Source organism: Phascolarctos cinereus, unplaced genomic scaffold (genome assembly GCF_003287225.1).
Source record: "Phascolarctos cinereus isolate Bilbo 61053 unplaced genomic scaffold, phaCin_HiC Scaffold_4;HRSCAF=312, whole genome shotgun sequence".
NCBI classification, from domain to species: Eukaryota; Metazoa; Chordata; class Mammalia; order Diprotodontia; family Phascolarctidae; genus Phascolarctos; species Phascolarctos cinereus.
Genome location: NW_027555847.1, coordinates 386,500,096 through 386,524,493, shown reverse-complemented (window position 1 = coordinate 386,524,493; position 24,398 = coordinate 386,500,096).

Sequence of the window (24,398 nt, the reverse complement as noted above, 5' to 3'; positions counted from 1 at the left end):
TTATTGAATTAAATTCTAGCCAAAAAAAATTCTGTTTCTACCATTCACTGAGCACTAAGGAGAGAGACTTGAGACAAGATCTCCCCCCTCCTGGAGTTTATCAGTCTAGAAAGGGGATAAAAATTATACGCAGATAATTATAACATGCAGTAATATATGATAAGCATATTGAAGAGATGGCAAAATGAAATGCTACATGAGGCTGAAGGGGGAAATTTGGTATTTACTGTAGAAGAAAGCAGGACCAAGAAAAACTTCAGAATGAAGGTAGAATTATAGCTTGGTTTTGAAAAATAAGGATAACACCAGGGGTGGGGAACCTGCAGCCACAGGGCCACACGTGGCCCCCTAGGGTCCTCAAGTGTGGCCCTTTGACTGAATCCACACTTCACAGAAAAAATCCCCTTAAGGGCCACTCTTGAGGACCTACAGGGCCATGTGTGGCTTTGAAGCTGCATGTTCCCCACCCCTGTAAAACCAACAGGAATATATTGTACCTTCAGTGGATCAGAAATTGCATTGGCAAAGGTACAGAGAAAGGAATATCTGCCATATTCAATTTGGCCCAAGAACAGAACATGCCCATTTTATGGATTTCCTAGTCCAATTCCTCCACTGATTAGTCTCAGCACTTGTTCACTGTTTAGTCTCTTTGTGAATGCCTCCATTTGGCCAGGGTATAAAATATCACATATTTTCCCATGCTTAAAATACTTCCCATTTCTGGAATAGAACAGCCTCTAGTGGTATCACTTCTGAAAAATAAGGAATAAACTTTCTGTGGGAAGAGATTCAAGTATTGTCTGTTTCAGCACAGAATTTTTTAATCATCATTGTTTGTTCCTCCAGTGCTCCATCCCATTTCCAAAAGCTGGCTTCATACTTTTGATGCACCGTCATGCCTAAATACAATATGTCATTTTAGTATGCTCTTTGCATTGTATTATTGTTAATGATGCTTTTTATTTACCAGAACCATTGGCAATATAATATTACTCTCATTCAGTAAGTTCAGCAGGAGACTTTTTTGAAGTGTAATGCATTTGCTGTAATGTCTCTGATCAGGTGAATCTGGCCTGGAGAAATTCCAAGTTGGATAATTACATTTTCTCTCTCCGTCATTTCTACCACCCCTTTAGAGTAGGTGGCATTCTTGTCCCTGCATATTTGAGACATGTGCAGTATTTTCAGAGTAGTTTATGCATTAAAATAAACATTTCTTTAAAAAAATCCTGATCAACACCAGAAGCAAGAGGAGAAGGGAAGACACTTCACCACTACTACTGTCACTGTATTCTATTACCTTTTCTTCCTTTCAACTAGAAGGGTAGAACCTTTGTCCAGGTTACCATAGCTTGTCATAAAACTCTGGTTCCTTCCAGGCCTAAGGGAAAGTTATATTGAGCTCATTTGTATAGAAGTGTTAGGAACTTGGTATGATCCACTTCAAAAAGTATGTATATTTGTAAAAGGATTATGACACCAACAGTATATAAAACAAAGAAGTTGCTCTTGAAATATCAAGTCTCAGAAAGATAAAGTTGTAGATCACTCAAAAGACAATGGAGAAGCACATAGTAGTTAGGGATGAAGTGTATCTTATTATGAAGTAGGAATTATGCAAGAAATAAAGGAATGAATGAATGAATGAATGAATGAATGAATGAAAAATGATTGTTTCCCATGTTCCAGGCAATGTGCTAAGGGCCAGAGATGGAAATACTAAAGCTAAGACAGTTATGCCCTCAAGGAACTTAAATGCTAATTGGAAAAGACAAAGTATATAGGACCAGAGTGGAGATATGACCCTTACTGAATTTATGCAATTGAGTGGATTAGAGAGGTAGATTGGGATGATAGTGAAATCAGTCTTCTGGAGAAGATGAAAAGGTATTGTTTAGGTCAAGGATACATATCAAGCAGTTGCTGTTATTGTATTATGAGATGAGGAGGAGGATGGGAGAAGTGGAAACTCTCAGAAAATGGCCTTAATTTTATTGATAATCCATGAGGTAAAAAACTTAGTTGAGAAAGTGTGAGGATATACATTGAGAGGCTTAAAGAGTTTTGGAATAGTCCTTCTGGAGAATTTAACAAAGAAGCAATTAGAGAGTGAAAGGATTGCTTTGCTACCAAAGAAGGACCCAATTGAAATTAAATTACATAAATTTTTAGTGCATTTAATACAGTTACCTGAATTCCTACAGCTTTGTTCAATAGCATATTTTTTGGAATATAAGAGAGAGATAGTAATAATAGTCCAGGTTTATGGTTTGACAAGGCCTGAGGGGAAATAAGGCAAGGCAGCAAAGAGACAGAGAGAGAGAGAAGAGAGAGAGAGAGAGGAGAGAGAGAGAGAGAGAGTAGATGATAGTTGAGGGTTGACCTAGTTTACTAAAGGTCATAATTAGGAAAGGAGGAATATATAATCAAATGAGGGGTGATGGTGTTGGTCTGGTAAACCAATGAGATATAGAAAGATTGTAGAACGTGGTGAGGTTGAAGAATAGTTTTAGGCATAGGATGAGAGGTAGAATGATCTGATAAGGAATTTCCATGTTCTTGATCATGGAAGTGGAACACTTGTGAGTGATATCAAGAGCAAGGATGTGACCATCACTGTGTGTAGCTGAAGTACAGTGGAGAAGTAGGTCATGGGAACTGAGTAGACTGAGTACATAGGATGATGAGTTATTTGAAGGAACATCAACATACATGGTCAAGTCTCCTAATATGAGGACAGGAATTGAAGTGGGGAGGGATACCAAGAGCCAGGCACTGAACTCTTAGAAAGGAAGGAGAATGACCTGGTATCACATACAATAATGGAGGACATATGTACAAAAGAAATACAAGTTAATTCAAGAGGAGCAATATTAGCATTTGGGGTTATCAGGAAAAAGCCTCAATATTGAATTGAACTGTGAAGGAAGATAAGAATCCAAAGAATTGTGTTAAGGAAAAATAACATCCCAGATAGATTAAGGAAAACAAAGAAGGCTGGTTTGTCTGGCTTGTAAAATGTATAGATATATATATATACATAAACATACATATGTACACACACACACGTGCGTGTGTGTGTGTGTGTGTGTGTGTGTGTGTGTGTGTGTGTGTGTGGCTCTCCATTGGAGAATTGAATTTTTACCATGTTTGAGGGAAGAGCAATATCTGCACATGTGAAAATTCCTCGCTTAATTGCACTGCTCAGGAGTCAAATGCGGTTTACCATATAGGCACCTGTTCTACTGCCAATGAAAGCTGACATTACTGTAATGGAGATGCCCAGTATATATTTATGGAACATTAATTCAGTCTATAATATCACAGCTGTCAAAGCCTGCTGATGTAGATTGTATTTCATACATTTGCCTTCTTCTCCTCCTAATCTGCTTTGATTTTGATGCTTCCATGCCAGGTTTAAAGAGGGATGCATTGCATATCCCACTAGATTACTTTTTTTTGTTGTTGATTATTTTTGTTTTCTTGATTCTGTGGATGGGTCCAAACCTCACATGTCAGGCACTTGCTTGAGAAAGGACCAAGTAACTCTTAAATGAACCCCAAATATAGAGTCAGAGGAACTATATTCATAATCCATCTCTCATTCCTATTTTCTTTAGCAAATAGCTTATGCCTTTGGGCCCAAATTTCTTCATTGATAAAATGAGGAGATTGGACTACATGATCATCCAAGTCCCTTCTAGTTCTAAATATTAGAACCTTGTGACAGCCTTACTAAAGGTCTGGGGTATGCAGAACACTAGGGGAGATACCTAGGTAAGACAAAATATCTATGCTCTTGTGGCTCATAGTGTATTGGGGGAATAAGACACAAACATAGGAGAAGAATATAATAATATTTGACATGGTATTTGCTTTAGAAAATTGTTAAATGAAGTGCTATTTTGAAGTCTAAGGGAGAAGGTGCTGTCAGGAGAACAGTGAGAGCTTAGTAGAGGAGGTGGTATTGAAGTTGATCTTTAAAGGAATGTTAGGAACTCAAGAGGTAAGGGGAGAGAGGCAGGAAGGAAGCCTATTCCAGATTTAAGGAAGAAGATAAGCAAAGGCACAGAGATGAGAAAGCTCAGGTGAGTTTAGGGGACAGACAGTAGTCATATGCAGCTGATACATAAGGTAAATGGAGAAACACATGGATAAAAGCCTAAATATAGGAAGTGTAGCACCAGATTCTGGAGGTCTTTGAATGTCAGAAAAAGAATTTAAAACTTTACTCAATAGGCAGGTGGTCACCACAGAACACTTTTTGAATAGGGTAATGACCAGACTCACTGGACCAACTTTAAATCAAGTCCATCTCAAACTTATAAAGACAGTTAGTAAAAGAAGTCACTTCTCACACTAGAGACTCTGACCCTCTGACATATTAATGAAAAAAGACCATTATGATTTACAAAAGGTCCTTGTTCTCTTGTAATTCTAAGTAGCATGGTAGGAAAAAAAATAGGTCAGAAATCTAGTAGTTGGCTTCTAGTCTCAATTGTGCCACTAACAAATTCGGTGACTTTAGGATAGATACCTCCTCTCTCTTGTCTTTAGTTTCCACATTAACAAAATGAGGAAGCCAGAGTAGCTAATATGAGATCCCTTCTAGCTTTGTAATTCTATGATTATATATTTTCACAGAACTCTGAGGTGTCAGTAACTGTGGCAAATTCCTTCTTTCCTTTAGAATATATCTCCACAGAACCAATCATGGAAACTAGCACATAGTAGGTACTCAGTGGAGACATGTTGATTGATTGTTTAAATTTTATCCCATAGCCACTCCTGAACCCATAAATCTCTCCCACCTCAAAGTTGTCACTCTCCAAATACATGTCAGAGGAAAAGGACATTCTGTCCCTCTTTGGCCTGGCTGTCCTTGAGTCAAGCTACAAAGATTTATTTGTTTAATCAGTCCTGATCAAGTTGTCCCTCCAGCCACTTAACCTTTCTGGTTGTTTTTCTCTTTATTTCCTAAAATTTGTCTTTAGCTGTCCAGTACCAAGGTGTCCAGCAAGGGGCAGAGCAAAATAGCGTGGCCAGTCTTACAAATAGCCTGAGTAGGAGGCTGCTTCAGGCTTGTGATTTGAAGAGCACCACGAGGTCCCTACATACACAATCATGTTTGCTATGACCTTCTCCACCTGCACCCCCATTCTTGCTAACTCCCGTCCCTTAGGTTGTGCTATCAAGGGAGTCTCAGTAAGTTACTAAACACATTCTTTACCTTTGTCACTTACCTTATAGGATATGTGAGTATGGTATTAATTGGTTCTTGTCCTGGACCTGGCTATCCAGATGTTAATTGACAGCTCAGTCAATCAGTGATAGGGACTCAGGACCAATTCAACATAAGAAAAAAGGTGCCAGGAAGCAGTCTGAGGATAAAATGTGCTGGCTGCTGCACTTGAAAAGCCAAAACAGAAGTAAATTGAATCCTCCATCTTCTGCTTTCTCCTTCTTTGTATGTTTGTGAGCATGGTGGGGGAAGAGGGCAGGTTCCTTCAATTGGATCTCAGATGTTCCGGAATGGAATTTACAATTACCCCAAAGAACAAAATGTGTGTCTGTACCTGAATCCTATCCCAAATGACTTTTTTCTTTGCTATTTTTCCTAGCACTTGTATTAAAAAAGCAAATTTAAAAATGGACATGTGATTTTATAGACATATAGAACTCCCAGTAAGGAAACTTCCTTTCCCAATGCAGATTAGAATCCCTTTAACAACTTATGGATTTTTTGTTTGTTTGTTTATTTGGGTTTTTTTAGAGAATTATATGAGAGATTAAGTGATTTACCTTGAGTCACACAGCCAATATGTTTCCCACTTGAAATCAAGTCTTCCTGATTCTGAAGCCTGGTGTCTGTTTACTAAGCATGCTACCTTTCATATATGGAATACTTTACTCCTTTTGTTATTTGGCTCTATACATTCCCCTATTATTACAAATAACCCATTTGGGGTGGGTAGTGACATCTTTAGCCTATATCAGTTAATGACAACAAGGCCAGCTTTCCAACTTTTTCATTTATCTAGGTCAACAAGTTCAGAGGAAAATGTGATATGAGGTAGATACTTGGGTGTAGGACAAAGATATCAGAATATGTAAGAGGGAGGTGAGTATTAAGAGGCAAGATGAAAAGGCACAAAATACAACCTTTGTCTAGGTCAAAATTATAGCAAGTGCTGTCTCTTGAACACTGTCTCAAAAAGACAGCACCACTTTAGGTTATCTAAAGCCCAAAGCCTGCTTAGTTTTCTTTGTTGCTTTAGCATCTCAAGCCCAAAGTTTTCCATCCATCTAAATCCCTTCTCATAGTGAAAACCCTGAACACTGTTAGATACCTCTATTAATCCCAATAGATATTTTGATGTGTTTGGGGGAATTTTTCTCTGTTGTAACATCACCCATGTTGTCCAATTAGAGGATTCCTTGTTACTCAGTGAATACAGGAGTGGCACTGTCTAGGGAACTTTATGTACCTTAGAGGGTAAAAATGAAATCCACAAATGCATTAATAGAAATATTGATGCTCAAAAACCTTCAAAAGTCATCAGCTTCTGTGATGGGAAGACTAATTAAATGTCCCTTTCCCACGATATCAGCGATGGATAATTTTCAGCCTTAAATGTCATTCTCTTCTATTAAATCCATGGTTGCTGGAAGTTTTTGTCTCCATTTCAGCAGACAAGAGTACAAAACATTGTGACATGCTTAATATTTCTTCCGCCAAGATGTCCACTCTGATTTCTCACCCTTTACAGAGTTGTTGATTTCATCCTGCATTTAGCTGCCAAAAAACCGATTGCATGTGCAGCACCAGGAACAAAGTGAAAATGAATTATGCATCAGAAGGAACTACATTTGAGTCAAAAAACTTAGACTTCAGCATCTTCAAATTACAATATGATTTAGGAAGGAATACATTTAAGGAGATAGCAGTGGACTGAGGTGAAGGGGTCAGCAATGGCCCGGTTTAATATAATTTAGCTTTCAATTATTTATTTTTTAAAGAGCTACTAAGCACACTGAATCTCTTTAATGGCAGTGTCAAAAGTATGGAGACTGGAGGAAAGCCATGAATAATAGTGACAGGTTGTTATGCACGGTAATGTTATAGGACCATTCGCCAGAGCAAGAAGAGCACGTCAATTAGAAGGGCATGAGAGCTGAAGAAAAGGCAGCAGATGTGTGTCCTTTTCAGGAGCTGCAGGAGTTTGCTGAACTCAACTTTGTTGGAGATTTAGCTGGCTTTGTTGAAAAGGCCATTAGGGCTATGTATACTTGAGGCAGCCTCTTCTATCTTGACAGCCAGAGCAGGGAGTGGATTATTTTAGTCATCCACATTAAACATTCATTTCCTTCCATTCAATTAGATGCAGGAAGTATGTCCAGAGCATCTGCTATGTGCCCAGCATTGTGCTAAATACCACAGAATATATTAAAGAAGATATGATCTCTGTCCTCAAGAAGCTCACAATTACATTGGGAAGCTAAGAAAACTGTCAGAAAATGCTATAGATCATTTGATTAAGGGACTAGGGAATGATGGGAAAGGGGAGGCATGGAAAAGGAAAAAGAGCATTGTGGAGAAAGAGCATTAGCTCTGAAGTCAGAGGAAATGGATTCAAATCTGGCTTCTAATATTTGACCTTGGCAAGTCACTTAACCTCTCTGAGCCTCAGTCTCCTCATCTATAATATGAAGAGATTCAATTAGATGGCTTCTTAGGTCCATAGATCTATGATCCTATGAACTATTATGCAGTGTGTATATATGTATATGTATGTACATACACATATATGCATACATACATATATACATGCTTCAGGAGTCCAGAAGATAGAGTCGGGTATAGAGTGATTGGGAATAACCTGTCGGAAAAGATGGAAGTTGAGCAGGGAGCTGAAGGATCAGCAAAATTTGTGTAGGCAGATGTGGTGGAACATTTTGGGAGGGATGGACAATAAAGACACGGAGAAGGAATGCACACTGGGGGAATGAGGATGGCTGCTTTACTGGATGAATGTTGTGGAGTAGTGCAAGAGAAGGTTGAGTTCATGGCTTTGGGAATATGGGACATGAATACATGCACACATTTATAATGTATGTCTACTGAACATAGTTGTTTATATGTTGTCTTCCCATTAGACTGTGAGCTTCTTGACAGCAGTAACTGTTTTATTTTGCATTTCTTTGTATCACTAGAACTTAGCACAGTGCCAGGTATATAGCAGGCATTTAATAAATGTTTATTGACTAACACTAATTTTGGTCTTCAGAGGAGAGAGAAAAGAGCTTTGCCTGGGGGAAAAAAAATGCTTGCCAGATATGCTCATGATGGTAAGAACAATTTGACAATAATACATTATATAATGGGGAGAAAGGGGAGATAAATACTGAAAGTTGGGGCTGGATTGGAAGGAAGGGGGAGGCTTTGAATGCCAGGTTGAGAAATTCACCTTCAACCTGTGGAAAAGAAGGCACAACATAATGTTATAGGAACATCAATCTGATGGGTTGTAACTGTCCCTTGTGAAATAAGCTCTCAAAGAGTAGAAGTGACACTGGTCTTCAACTCAGGAAGCTTCGATTCAAGTCCCAGCTCCAATTAGCTATATGGGCAAGTGACTTCACCTATCAAAGCCTCAGTTTCATTGTCTATAAAATAGGCACAATAATATACTGTCCCTCACAGGTTTCTGTGTGAATAAAGTAACAAGTTTTGGTGATTTGATGATCTGGTGATTCTAAAATAGCACTTTCACTGAAGAAATTAGTAATACATGAAGAATCTAGGTATTAAATTTAAAATGCCTGAATGATTGGTTTTGTCAGTCCCTGAAGGTACACAGAGCATGCTTGTTAAGTGCTTATCATTTTCAGTAACCCACAGCAAAAGAAGGAAGCAGATAAAACTGGTTCCTATTGTCCATTCAGCTCCCTTTCTTTCCTTCCATATAAGTATGTTCCATTACAGGTATCCAGCATCCTCATGTTATCTCATAGCCATCCAGGCCACCACCTCTGGGAACTGTTAGCCCTGATACACACACCAGGAGGAAAACCATACCCATAGTGTTAAGTTGGAAAATAAATCTATTTTGGACTAGATCTTATTCAACCTTAATCAAGCTCTTTTCCTACACCTACCCCCCTCTCCCCCCTGAAAAAAGGTCTGGGCAGGAAAGATTTATTTTCACTTCCATCTACCAGAAGGGTTTTTCTGGCCTTTAAAATCATGTCCTATAGTCAATGCCAAGTCATGTGTATGCAGAAACTTGTAATTTTATTCACACAGAAATCTTTGAGGGAGACAGTATATTATGCCTATTTTACAGATGATGCATCTGAGGCTTTGAGAGGTACAGTCACTTGCCCATGGCCACACAGCTGATTGGAGCTGGGGCTTGAACATAAGCTTTCTGAGTTTAAGACAGTGCCATTTCTATTCTTTAGGGCTTGTTTCAACAGGGACAGTTGCAACCATCAGGCACAATGGAATCAGATTGATGTTCCTATAACATTATGTTGTTCTTTCTTGCCCACAGGTTGAAATATGAATTTCTCGACTTGGCTTTCAAAGCCTCCCCTTCTCTTTCAATTTAGCCCTTTTAATATTTATCTCTCTTTTCCCCGTGTTGCAGACCTTGTCTTACTGTCAAGTAGGTCTTACCATTATAAACATTATTTTTTCTAGTCAATAAGCTCTTTCTCTCCTCTAAAGATAAAAGTCCTACCAATCCTCCAAAGACCAATCCAAGCCCTGCATTGTTCTGTGTTTTGTGTGGTTGCTTTGTCCCTCCAACTATCAATCTATCCATCTATAAGCATATATGTCAAGCCCTCATTATGTGAGAGGCACTATGCTAGATTGTAGATACAAAGTCAACAATGAAATGGGACTTGCCCTTAGAGTTTACGTGAAAAAGAAAGACACAACATGTTTACACGTCAGTACAGGGTGCTCCAATAGTCTTAGGGTGGCTTTAAGTTATCCAAGTTTTAAGTATCAAAGCTTAAGATGACACTAAGATTGTTGGAATACCCTGAATATGCATAGCAAGTATAAATAAAATAGATATAACGTATTATTTTATGATGATTACTGGGAGCATAAGGAAAAGCCTAATGTAGAAGGTGGCACTTGAGTTGGGCTTTGGAGGAAACTAGGCATTCTGAAAAATGCAAGTTGCTGGGGTGGAAGACGTTCATTCCAGGCCCTGGGGCTATCCTGTGTGCAAAAGAATAGAGATGGGGGATAGACTGTTATGTGTAAGGAAGAGCTACAAGGACTACAAATATGCATGAATAGGATAATGTATAATAATGATGAAAAAGTATATTGAGGCCAAATGGTAAAATGCTTTGAATCAGAAACAACTCAATATGAATTTGACTCAAGAGGTAATAATAGGGAGTTTACTGATCAGGAATGTGATAGGATCAGACGTATGTTTGACTGTAAGCAACTTGGTATCAAGGACCATGCCTTTAACAAGCATTTATTAAGAACTACTACATGCCAGTCATTGGAAATATAATGTTATATTAGTCATTGAAAATATAAATGAAAAAATGAAAGCAGTTCTTGCCCTCAATGAACTTCTATTCATGTGTGTAAAGCGGCATGTATAGAGATAAGTACATATGGATGGAATATATACAACAGTACTTGAATTCCCAAACCCTCTAACACAGGCGTTTGTATGTTGTAGATATTCAGAAATGGAAATAAATTAAATTAAACTAAATTGCTACACATAGAAGAATGAAAGGACTAAATTTCACGTGTCCTTAGTGAAAATGACCTGCAGAGGTCCCAAACTTGTTTCATGTGTTTGCAAACACTGTTGTTGGCAAAATCATCCCCATTTGTTCCTTTTCTTACTCTTCTCTCTTGACAGCTCTAGACAATAAACATATATCAGTCCCTACCTGTGTGCAGTGTGTTTCTCACCTATCGTTTCCTGATAGCCACTCTGCATGTGGCTGAGAGAAGGGAAAATTGTTTGCTTCCTTATCAGTATTTGGCAATATTGCTCCTGTTTATTTTCCTGCCTTCCTCCCTTTCTGCCTTCCTGCCTTCCTTTTGCCAAGAGGATTTAGAGATAATATGGTTCAGGTGGGCTAGGATGGTGTGGTAGGCACCCAGACTGATATAGCAGGAAAATGGCTTGACAATTCTTGCTAGGGCTAACCTTACCCAAAATGGAGATAACAAAGTTTATTGTCAAAACCACCCATTCTTGTGCTTGTTGGTGCCCATTTCCCCTGCCCCACAAGATATCACTTTCATGCTGATCTAGTCTTTCCTGTCACAGAGAAAGGGTGGACATCTAGATTGATTGATGGATGTCTGTAAATGTAGTCTCTTATTCCAAAGGAATTCTACTGTCCTTTGCATTTAACCTTATGAAACTTATTCCTGATTGTTGTATTAGAAGGTACCTGCACTATTTCTCCTAAGTTTGGTTACATTTATAAGAAGCTCCAGTTACCTTTGTCTTCCTCTGTAAAACCACACAGCCTCTAATAGGCATGGACCATGTGGAGCCATTCTATTCTCTGAGTAGAGCTAGTTGCTAGCAATAGGAGTTAGTAAACAGAGGGAGTTCCTCTTGATGATTAGAGGCTTCTGTTAGTCTTACTATTGTGTTCAAATCCTGCCTCTAACACTTGCTCTATGATCCTGGGCATATAAATTGATCTCTCTGAGCCTTAATTACCTTTATGAAATTAAGATAATAATGTCTACTATAATTTATAGGCTTGTTGTGAAGATCAAATGAGATCATGTAGATAAAGGGTTTTTAAAATCTTAAAATTCCATATAAATGTCAGCTCTTATGATAAGGATAATGAGGCTATCAACAAACCATATTATTATCAAATTCAGTGAGAAGTTCTATTTTGTCCTTTGAAATCCCTGATATTACTTTTACAGACAATGTGTAATAATGGAAAAACTACTGAACTAGACATTATAAATCCTAAATTCTGGTTCCAATTCTGCCCCTAAATACCAATGTGACCCTGGGCAAGTCCTTTGGGTTCTTCAAGCTTTAAATTTCTCCTCTATAAAATAAATGTTGTACTATATAATATTTCAAATTATACTTTTCATCTATAAAATTCTCAACATATCTCTCCTACTCAAACATGTTTCACAGCTCCCTATTTGCCTCAAAGATAAAATATAAAACAAAGATAAAGATGAAGGTACTTCTTAGCCTGGCATTTAAAGTCCATCACCATTTCATTCTATCCTATCTTTTCAGATTTATTTCATATTATTCAACTTCACACAATATGGATGCTAATAAAGTGGCTTACTAGCAATTTGTAGAAGTTGACATTCTATCTCTAGTCTCTGTTTTTGCAGTGCCTGGAATGTACTTTCTCCTTATGTTGGTCTTGTAAGATCTTTAGCCTCCTTCAAGAATCAGGTGCTGAGCTTTATCAGATTCCCTCAGTTATTAATGCCCTCTCCCTTATAAAATTATCTTTTATTTCCTTGCATTGGTAGAAGGGAAGATTCTTAAGAACAGTCTATCTTAAGCCTTCATTTCTTTCTGTTTCCCCAGTATCTCACACAATTCTTTGCATAAAAGGGGCAATGAATAAATCCTTGGATTAAATTGAATGGACATAGTATATGATTATATTAATTTATTTATTCTAAAGTGTTAGAAACTTCACAGATCACAATAATATTTTAAAAAGATAACACAGGGAAAGGGTAATGCTTGACACAAAGGGTTAAATACGTAGAGGTAGATATTCAGATATAAGAACCAGAGGTATCTTAGTATTGAAGACTCGAAAACACTCTCAAATGACAAGATACAGACAATCATTTGCTCTAGTGAGTCCTTTTCACTAGGGAGGAAGGGAAGTTAAGGCAAGGAAAGTAAGGGTAAAAGGTCATTCAACAATGGGATTCTTGTTGTATTTATAGTAGATGGCTGCTTCATTAGCAAGCAGAACAAGGAAGGCAATATGGCCCACTATGAAAAATGATGGATTTAGTCTTAGATGACCTGGGTTCAAATGTCAGCTTTGATGCTTAATCTCCATGTGACCTTGTATAAGTCAAGTCTCTTTTCTAGGGCTGAATGTTCTCACTAAAAAAGGGATGGGTGGAATGAGATGATCTTGCAAGTCTCTTACAGTATGATCCTATGAAGCAATCAGCCCTTCCCCTAGCAAGGAAATAGTTTTCCCAGTAGACGCTGATTTCTCTGTTTTTTTTTTCTTTCCTCCTTTAGAACATAAACAAACAAAAATTGTTTTTGTCCTTAGACCTGTGCAACTTTTATATGTGAGCTTTTTAGGTGGGGATTCTCAATCTTTTTTCTGTGTCCTGGACCCCTTTGTCAGTCTGGTAAAGCCTATGGACCACATCTCTGAATAATGCTCTTAAATGAATAAATAAAATACATATGATTATAAAAGAAACAGACTTCGTTAAAATTCAGTTATCCAAATATTAAATATTTATGTATAAATATATGTATATATGTACACATATATGTATATGTGTTTGCACAGACATAAACAGAGCCAGGGTTAAGAACTTTTTATTTAAAAATAATCACAGAGGAAGTGGTGCTTAGAGATTGCTCTACCATGGGAATTAATAAACATCTGGATTTAAGATTTCCTTAGAGAAGAAAACTAAAGATTGCTAAACTTTCCATAGAAGACTGAAACTTATCAGATTAGTGCCTCTTACTTCTAGAGGTTGAACACAAACTATATTTTGCATTTAAAGTCATTCACAACCTAGTTGCAAACTCTGTTTCCAGCCTTATAATACATTATTTTCATTCATGCGCTCTCTACTACTAACTGAACTTCTTGTTCCTCAAACATGACATTCCATCTCCTGTCTCACAGGATGTCTTCCATTCCTGGAATTCATTCTTTTCTCACTTCTGTATCTTAGAATGCCCCCAAGGCCAAGATAGCTATTAGCTAAGAGGAAGGTGACTATGGAAGTTATATTAACTTTTTCAAACTATCATTATCAACAAACATTTATTGGGCTACTATATCTGTGCAAAGCACTGTTAGGTATTGGAGAAATATCAAGGTATAAGACCAGTCTGACTCAGATGTCTTTGCTTTTCTGGAGTATGTACTTTTAGCTTAAGAGTATTAGAAGATCTTCCTTTGTTAGGAAGAGGAGTGAAATGAGTGGTTTTTAATTATCTGTGCCAAAGGAACATAGATGATCTAAAATATTGATGTCATAAATAAACACATTTAGAATTCTATGTTTTATCAGTAATAGGAGCAAGAGTTGTTTGGTACTACAGTATAAACTCCTTAAGAGCAAGGCCTAGTGTACTCTTATATTTTTTATTTCTGGAACCTAATGTAGAACCTCACAATTAAATGCTTAATAAATGCTCAATGAAAGTTTGATGGTATGACTAAAGAAATGTACTCCTAACCAGATATTTTTAAGCTAATGTTAAAAAAAATTTCTCTGAATGAATACTGGCCAACAAAGCCAACCTGGGCATCAGCTACAGCCCTAGATAATTCTGGGCTGACCTGTGGCTTTTTGAAATATCATACGGGGAATGTTTTGAGGTTTAGTCCAAGGATTTCTAATGCTGTTTCTGCTACAACTCAAAGTGTCTCCAGTGACCATAAAAGTCTCCATTTGAATTCAATTTCTCTAGGAAGAAGAAAGAAATTTATTTTGTAACACAGGTGATAGGGTGCACACTCACACTGCCTAAGGGCTTCATTAATCCCATCTGAAAACTGTTTTACCTACACATTCATTTTTTTGGGGAAAATATTCAAGATTTTTTTGTTTAGCATTTTATTTTTTTCCAATTACATGTAAAAATTTTTAACATTCATTTTTAAAACTTTGAGTTCCAAATTCTCTTCCTTCCTCTTTCCCCACCTCCCTCACTGAGAAGGCAAGGAATTTGATATAGGTCATGCAAAACATATTTCCATATTAGTCATGTTGCAGAAGAAAACACAGACCAAAACAAACAAACAAAAAACCTCAAGAAAAAATAAAGTAAAAAAAGTATGCTTCCATCTGTATTCAGACACCATTAGTTCTTTGTCAGCATTTTTCATCCTAAGTCCTTCCAAGCTGTCTTAGATCATTATATTGCTGAGAATAGCTAAGTCGTTCACAGCTGATCACCTTACAATATTGTTGTTACTTTGTAGACAGTGCATTTTATTTTGCATCAGCTCATGGAAGTCTTTCCAGGTTTTTCTGAGAGCATCTTGTTTATCATTTCTTATAGTACAATAATATCCTATCACAATCACATTACCCAGTTTGTTCAGCCATTCCCCAATTGATGAGCATCCCCTCAATTTCCAATTCTTTGCCCCAGAAAAGAGATGCTATAAATATTTTTGTAAAATAGGTCCTTTTCTTTTTTTAAAAAAAAGTCTCTTTTTGGATACAGACCTAGTAGTTGTATTGCTGGGTCAAAGAGTATGCTTAGTATTATAGCCCTTTGGGCATAATTCCAAATTGTTCTGAAGAATGGTTTGATCAGTTCATAATTCCACCAGCAGTGCATTAATGTCTCATTTTTCCCACATTCCCTCCAACATCGGTAATTTTCCTTTTCTGCCTATTAACCAGTATAATAAGTATGAGGTAGTATCTCAGAATTGTTTTAATTTGCATTTCTCCAATCAATAGTGATTTAGTGCATTTTTTTTTCATATGGCTATAGGTAGCTTTGCTTAGTTCATCTGAAAACTGTTCATATCTTTTGATCATTTATCAATTGGGAATGATTCTCATTCTCTATATTTTAGAGAAATGAGGCCTTTATCAGAGAAACTTGCTTCAAAATTTTTTCAATTACAGTTGCTAAATATATTTTCCTCCATTCTATCACCCTACCCCCATTTATTCTATTCTCTCTCTCCTTTCACCCTGTCCCTCCTCAAAAGTGTCGTTCTTATGACTACTGCCTCTCCCAATTTGCCTTCTCTTCTATCACCCCACTCCCTCTCTATCATCTCTTCCCTTCTTCTCCTGCCTAACTATAGGGCAAAATAGATTTCTATACCCAATTAAAAGTGTATATTATTTTCTCTTTGATCCAATTTTGATGAGAGTAAGGTTCACTCACCTCCCTCCACCTTCCCCATCTTCCCCTCTACTGTAAAAGCTTTTTTTGGCCTCTTTTATGTGAGATTATTTACCCTGTTCTACCACTCTCTTTCCTTTTCTCCCAATGCATTCCTCTTTCTCACCGCTAAATTTTATTTTTTTTGGTATCATCCTTTCATATTCAACTCATACTTGTGCCTTCTGTCTATATATACTCCTTGTAATTGCCCCAATAATGAGAAAGTTTTTATAAGTTACAAGTATCATCTCCCCATGTAGGAATGTAAACAGTTTAACCTTATTAGATTTCTTATAATTTCCCTTTCCTGCTTACTTTTTTGTGCTTCTCTTGAATTTGAAAGTCAGATTTTCTATTCAGCTCTGGTCTTTCAACAAGAATGCTTAAAAGTTCTCTATTTCATTGAATATCCATTTTTGACCCTGAAGGATTATGCTCAGTTTTGTCAGGTAGATGATTCTTGATTGTAATCCTAGCTCTTTTGTCCTTTGGAATACCATATTCCAATCCCTCTGACCCTTTAAAGTAGAAACCACTAAATCTTGTGTTATCTTGACTGTGGCTCCATGAAACTTCAATTGTTTCTGGCTGCTTGAAATATTCTCTCCTTGACCTGGGAGGTCTAGATTTGGCTATAATATTCCTGGGAGTTTTCATTTTGGGATCTCTTTCATGAAGTAATCAGTGAATTCTTTCATTTTCTATTTTACCCTCTGGTTCTAGACTATCAGGGCAGTTTTCCTTGATAATTTCTTGAAAGATGATGTCTAAGCTCTTTTTTTTTTCCATCATGGCTCACAGGTAGTCCAATAATTTTTAAATTTTATCTCTCCTGGATTTATTTTCCCAGTCAGTTATTTTTCCAATGAGATATTTCACATTGTCTTTTTGTTTTGTTTTGTTTTCATTTTTTGGTTTCATTTTATTGTTTCTTGATTTCTTATGAAGTCGTCAGCTTCCATTTGCTCAGTCCTAATTTTTTAGGAATTATTTTCTCCAGTGAGCTTTTGTACCTCCTTTTCCATTTGGCCAGTTATACTTTTTAAGGAGTTTTGTCTTATTTTGTTTTGTTTTCAGTGAGTTTTTGTGCCTCTTTTCCCATTTGGCCAATTCCGTTTTTCATTGGCTTTTTGTAACTCTTTTACCATTTGGCCTAGTGTGTTTTTTTAAGTCATTGTTTTCTTTAGGTTTTTTTTCCTTTGTATATGTGTGTGTGTGTGTGTGTGTGTGTGTGTGTGTGTGTGTGTCTGTCTGTCTGTGTGTCTGTTTGTCTGTCTGGTTCCTTTACCAAGCTGTTGACTCTTATCTTTTAATGATTTTCTTGTCATCACTCTCATTTCTCTTGCTAGTTTTTCTTCTACCTCTCTTACTTGATTTTCGAAATCCTTTCTCATATCTTCCATGACCTGAAATCAATTCATATTTTTCTTGGAGACTTTGGATGTTTGAGTTTTGGCTTTGTTGTCTTCTTTTAGGTGTGTGTTTTGATCTTCCTTGTCACTACAGTTACTTTCTATGGCCAGAAATTTTTCTGTTGTTTGCTCATTTTTTAGTCTATTTCTTGACTTTTAACTCTTTGTTAAAGTGGGGCTCTGCTTCTAGAGTGGAGGGTGAATTGTACCCAGCTTCAAGGGTTTTGTGCAGCTATTTTCAGAGATACTTCTAGGGACCTGCAAGTTTCAGTTCTTCCAAGGTAGTATGATCTAAGATGTTTTTACTGCTCTCCTGGCCTGTGGTCTCATCTGTGAGTGATCACAAGCACTCTTTTTTGCCCCGTAACCGTGACGAGAGTCCCTGCTTCACCATGGTCACAAGCTCTGGTATGATAATGCTCCTCTTTGCCCTGGGATGGTTAACCAGGACTATGACCCAGATCCAATTATGGGCAAAGCAACAAAGCCCTGCCCCCAAGGCAAGAAAAGAGACCCCTGTTATCTCCTTCTGATCAGTTGTTCAACCCCGTTATTGTCTATTAGCTGAGAGTTCTGGAAACAGCCACTGCTGCTAATGATTCAGTGACTCACAAGACCTGTCCCTGGTTTGCTGGGGCCAGGTCTGCGCTGGCATGGCCTGTGCTAGACTGTGCTCCACTGTCACCCCAGTGCAACAGACCTTTCCAGCCAACCTTTTAAATTGCTTTTGGCTAGAAAATTATTTCACCCCATCCTTTTTCGGTTTTTGGTGTTCCAAGGATTGTTTTATGGCATCATTTTAAGGTATTTGGAGGGGTTTTGGTGAGAGCTTAGATAAGTCACTGCCTTTTCTCCACTGTCTTGGCTACACATCCCCTCCCCCAAATTCTTTTAAAAAGTTTTTATTAAATCAAAGTTCTTTTTCTACTTCTTTCAAGCATCAGTATGTTTACTTATAACAGCAGCAATATTTTACATCATTTACTAGTTGATGTAATTTAGTTTCTTTACATAAAAGCACTTTTGTTCTGCACTTTTCAATACTAAACAGCATCATCTGAAGGAGTCTTAAAGGGACATTAGCTTACATTGCATTTTTAGGACTAGGGGTGAAGATTATAAAAATCAATGAAAAATATAAACAGTAAAAGATGCTATAACTCCAACAAGTGCTTTTGATTGTTCATCTCCCCTTCCCACTCTGTACCCATCGTGGCACACCATCATCACCTGATTTCTTATATCCCATCACTAGCATTTCCCAGAACCCCCAACTGGACCAACTCCTGGTAAACTTTTGAAGTAGGTATGATTTAACTGTAAACTCAGAACTACCTAACTTCAGTTTTGGTTACCAACCCTTCTAGTGGGAGATTCTCAGAGATGTATCTCATGTCAGAATATTGAGGTATTTCTTCTCTGGCCTCTAATGGAAAGCTTTGCTCTCAGCTGGATGTCAACTAATCTCTACTAAATTATTAGTTGTAATGAATTAAAACAGTACTTTTCAACCTGTGGGTCAAGGAAAGGGAAGAGAGAGGCTATTGAGGAGTTATTTCAAGGAATACATAAATCAGTATCTATTCCAAGCATTGTCATTTTGATATTTTGTTGGGGTAAAATAAAAATTCAATGTTATTCGGTATAACAACTAAGCAAATATAACATTTGTTGGTCTTAGGAAAAAATGTTTCACACATGTACATATTACTAAATTTCAGGAATATATAGCAATTGTGGTAAGTGAAAATACAAATCCATTAAAAAGCATTACTGGATTTATAGCAGCTTTTATCAACATTATTCTTAATCAGTGAATATTAATAGCATGACTGTTGTATGAATTCTTTATGTTACTAATTTTCTGACTAAAAATATTGTAAATAGTAGCTTGAATTTATATATTACTTCCCAATTTGTAGGCACTTTGGAATGGTTACCTCACATTCCCTCTTTGAGGTAGATGTATCACTGATATAATTTTATAAATGAAAGAAGGGAAGCTGAGAAATTAAGTCAGGGGTCACTAAGCTAGTAAGTGCTTGGGGCAGAATTCAAGTTTAAGTCTCTTTTACTGTAAGTACAGTGTGATATCCATTAGGCCACAGGTACCTTAAGGTATAATTCCTCCTAGGGTTTTTTATATTCTAATATGAAATTGTTAAAGACTAACTTGTTCTTGAGTAACAGAAAAAGCAAATCACTTTTGGCAGAATGTCAGGTACTCTGATAGAAGATAGAAAGAAAAAAATAATTAAGGTGGGTTGGGGCTTTCCATACTTACCCTACTGGTTTTCCTTATGAGATCAGAGAGAAGAGAAGCTGAAGGACACAGGATTCAGGGCAATTCTGTAGTCAGGTATTAGAGAAATAATGTCCCCTTAGAACGTGTGGTTCACACTCTAAGAACTTGCTGTCTATGTTTCTTTCTTTCTTTCTTTTTTTAGTTGAGTTATGCTTTTTGTTTAATGTTACAAAAAATATTTAGTGAAACAGACCAAAGCCTATGTCATCATTGGACTCCTTGGATTCTTTTTTTGCTTCCTCTTTCTTCTTCTCAGCTGTGCTTTCTATGTTTCTTAAGATGAGTCTTGGGAGGTGGGTATAGCAGCTGGGAGTTTTATATTCTTTGTCCAAGGCTTATAGATTTGGGGAATCTTGAAACTTAGAATCAGTTCTAGCCTGGTGCCATGAGAACCAAGGAGTCAAGAATGAGGTGAAGCAAATAGGCTGATTTGGTACATGCAATTATAAACAGCTGCAGTAGCTAAAGGGAATTTGCTAGACAACAGAGGATTGGCTATTCTTTGGTGGAGAGATTTGACTATCTAGTAGAATTTATATAGGAGACAAAGCAGGGTCAGGGTGGTCCCTTATTTCCTCAACCCTTATGCGGGGGTTAGTCATAGCCAGGGTGTGATATCAAATTAACCCCACTGAAGCAAAGGTGGTTCCCAGTCAGAGGGTGTACTGTTGGATGAAGATAAGGGGCATGTCAAGCTGTCACATGCTAATCAGGCAATCCCTTTGGTGGTAGGGAAGGATTCCCAATAGTGTAAATACTGAGCCATTATGACAGCTTTGTGGGGCATCCCAGGGTAGGTTGACGAAAGATCACTTTGATGAAAGGTCACTATCCCCCCAAATCATATCACACAAAAGGCTGTCTACTTTGCATATCCTTATCCCTTTCCAGTTGGAATCAATAGATATTGTGTGTAGTTTTCTTACACCTGAATTTTATACTGCTCATTCAAGTGATTTGAATCCCAAACACACATAAATGACTCTCCTCTGGCAACTTCTCTCTCCTCTCCTCTCCCCCCCACCCTTACCCGCTCCTTGTCTCATCATGGAATCATACAACATTAGAACTAGAAAGATCTTTGAGATTATCTAAGTCATTTCTCCTTATATATATCTTTATGGGTAAGAAACTGAGGCTTAGAAAGGTAAAGTTACATGCAGAGATCATTAGTGGCATTTAATGTAACTTGCATCCAGTTTTATTTTTATTTTTGTTTTATTGTGTTTTTATTTTTGTTGTTACCTCTAAATCAATTTCCACTAAACTACTGTGGATCTCTATATGATTTATTCATAAGTATAGCTGCCCATATAGTAAGGAAACAACATGTAGTGGAAAAGCCCAGAGATAGGGTTATGAGACCTGGCTTAAGGTTCTGTTTCTGATATTCAGGTGACAATGAACAAATCCCTTTACTTCCCTAAGCCTTAATTTCTTTGTCTATGAAATGGGGATGTTAACTTGTGCTACCTACCTTAAAAGGATGTAGTGAAGAAAGCACTTCAGAAAAAAAAAACTCTATTAATACGAGCCATTATTATTCACACTTATCAAAAGCTGACAATTTTCCTCCTTCTTCTTATCCTAAAACCTACCCCCTCAGGTTAGGGGGAAGCTTGAGAAATTCATTTTTCATAAAAATACAGAAGGGATGTAGCCCTTGGTGGGGTATTTTTCTCATGCAAATCCTGCCAGTCAACAGCATAGTGACATTAACATTAAATACAGGAGAAACCTAATCAAGATGAGTTTTAAAAGTTACCCACGCAGAGATAATGCTAGTGTTCTAAGGGCTTATGAAGGTGCAGTTCAGCTTTCTAAAATAGAAAGCTCTTGAGTAAGTCTTTGTGTTATTATTTATCTATTGAAATCAATCATTGGAAATGGATCATAGTGAGATACTTAACACAGGAACTATTTTTCAGTATTCTGTCCCTATGGAATTGTTTTTTACTTTTTTTTCTTCTTTGAATTCTTCCCTGGGTTGATAGCATCCTTGTCTCCCTTTCTTACTTCATTGGCATAATTTAAAATAATGACTGAATATAGATAGTTTCTACTGAGTGAGTAAAAATGTTTTTTCAGTCTTATTTCTGTTTCATATGTCTTATCTCTTATAGCCCTATCTATATCTAGAAGTTGGAAAGGACTAAAGGATGATGATCATTTCATACAGAGGAGACTGAGGCATAGATGTTGAAGAAAGCAAAAATCCTTTTATCTGGTTTGTACCCAGTTGTAAAATATTCCTTTCTGAGATTCACAGAATTTCAACAGAAATCTCTACAATGCCATCGCCAGCAGGCAATCATTCAGCTTCTACTTGATCATAACCAATGCGTCTCATACTGCCAGGGATCCAAGCTTCAACTCTGCCTCAGACTCAAGCTCCCATCCTGGCAATCCTGGGCTCTGATTGGTGAGTATTCATTTTCTCTTACTTAGTCTCAGATGCATCATTATGCTTCCCACCATCTCCATTTCATGCTACTATCCATGAACCCTCTTCTCCTTTTCCAACTCCAAGTCTGAGAACAGTAAACAAATCAAAACTACCCTTCCTGGAAAGGATGTTCCAATGACCATCCACTCTATCTTCCTTGTCCAAAAGTCTCCTCTCTAGACAATACTTCTGAATATGAATTTTCTTACCTTATTAGAAAGTAAGTTCCACAAAGCAAGCACTGTCTTGTTTCCTTCCATTTATATCCCCAGCACTCGGCACAGTTTCTGGGCACTCAGTAAATGTTTTTTTTTTTCATTGACTCATTCATTTGCTACCTCTTAAGGCAATCTAGTTTATAAGTTCCAACCTTTGCTTACCAACCATTACCATCAGCTATCTAATTAAACAAGTCTCATCTCTTTCCTACATAGTAGGCTTTCAGATATTTGAATATGATTACCATATCCCTCCTAAGTTTTTTTTTTCTTTTTGAGGGTAAGCATGGGGAAATACTTCATCTTATCCTCATATTCCATCCTTACAATCTTCTAATTACCTTGGTCATCCTACTTTGTATACTCTCTAGCTTATCAATATCCTTTCTAACATATGGCACCCAGAACTGAACACCATACTCCAGATGTGCACTAAGCAATGTAGGGCACACAAGGACTCTCACCTTCTTCCTTCTGGGTACAGTCTAATTTTACATTCTCTTTTGTAAAGATACTCCTTCTTTATACTCAGCAGATACATACACATAAGACATGAAACAGAAATAAGAATGAGAAAACATTTTTACTCACTAAAACATGTAGACACACAGACACAGATGTAGACACACTTACACACACACACACACACACACACACACACACACGGGCATATACCAGTGTATGTGCTTGTGTTTTTTGGACAGATATGGTGATTTCACTGGGATTTCTCCAGGCAGAATACTCCTTCCTCCAATGCATATTAGCAGCTATTCTATAACTTAAAGTATTGAAAAATTTAGAAGGCCAGCAATTTAGATAGTTGTTGCAATACAACCTGATACAAATTATTTATACTCATCAAATACATATAATGTAAATAAATACATGTCAAATCAGATGAATCAATGAATAACATATATATTGTGACAGTTTCTAATGCTCTTGAACTAAACATATATGTGGAAAGAATACTGTATTCTCTGGACTGGGATGAAGGAAGTCTACATTTGCCTAGCAATGGCAAAAATGACCTCTATGAACTTGTACAATCACCCTGTAGCTCAGCTTCATAGTATGTAAAATGTTTTTGATCTGATATCATTCCCTTCTTTTCTTTATTTCTACTAGTATTATCCTAACAGGGCTTATCATATACCTACACTATTAATTCACTCCAAAATCAGTAATTAATCACCTATTTTGTATAGAAAACCAACTTTATATTGACCAATCCTGAAGAAGTTGCAGGGTAGACCTTCCTGATATAAAGATAAGTGAGGTGTAGGTCCTATTCTCTACCCTAGGAACTTAAAGACTAATAAGTCTCTATAACATATACAAAGTATAAATAACTAGAAGATGAAATATCACATAAGTGAGAATTTTGTATAGAATAGAATCAAACTGGTAATAGACTGGCATCCACCCTAGCTTTGAGGAGAAAAGATTTCAAAGGGTATAGAGAAAAGATTGGTCAGCTTCAATGAACTAAAATTCTATAGAGGAAGTTAACTTGGAAAAAATGGGATACATATATACATACACATACATACACATATATATGTGTATGTATATGTATATATTTATATACATGATATATTATATACACACATATGTAATTTCCCCCAGTTACATGTTAAAACAATTTTTAACATTTTTGGTTTTTTGAGTTCCAAATTGTATTCCTCCCTCCCTCCCTGCCTTCTTCATCTCCTGCCACCACCCTCCTAAGATAGTAAGTAATCAGATATAGGTTATACATGTACAATCTCATGAAATATTTCCATATTAGTCATTTTGTACAAGAAGACTCCAATAAAAGAAAAATAGTGAAAAAAAAGTGAAAAAAGCATGCTTCAGTCTGTATTA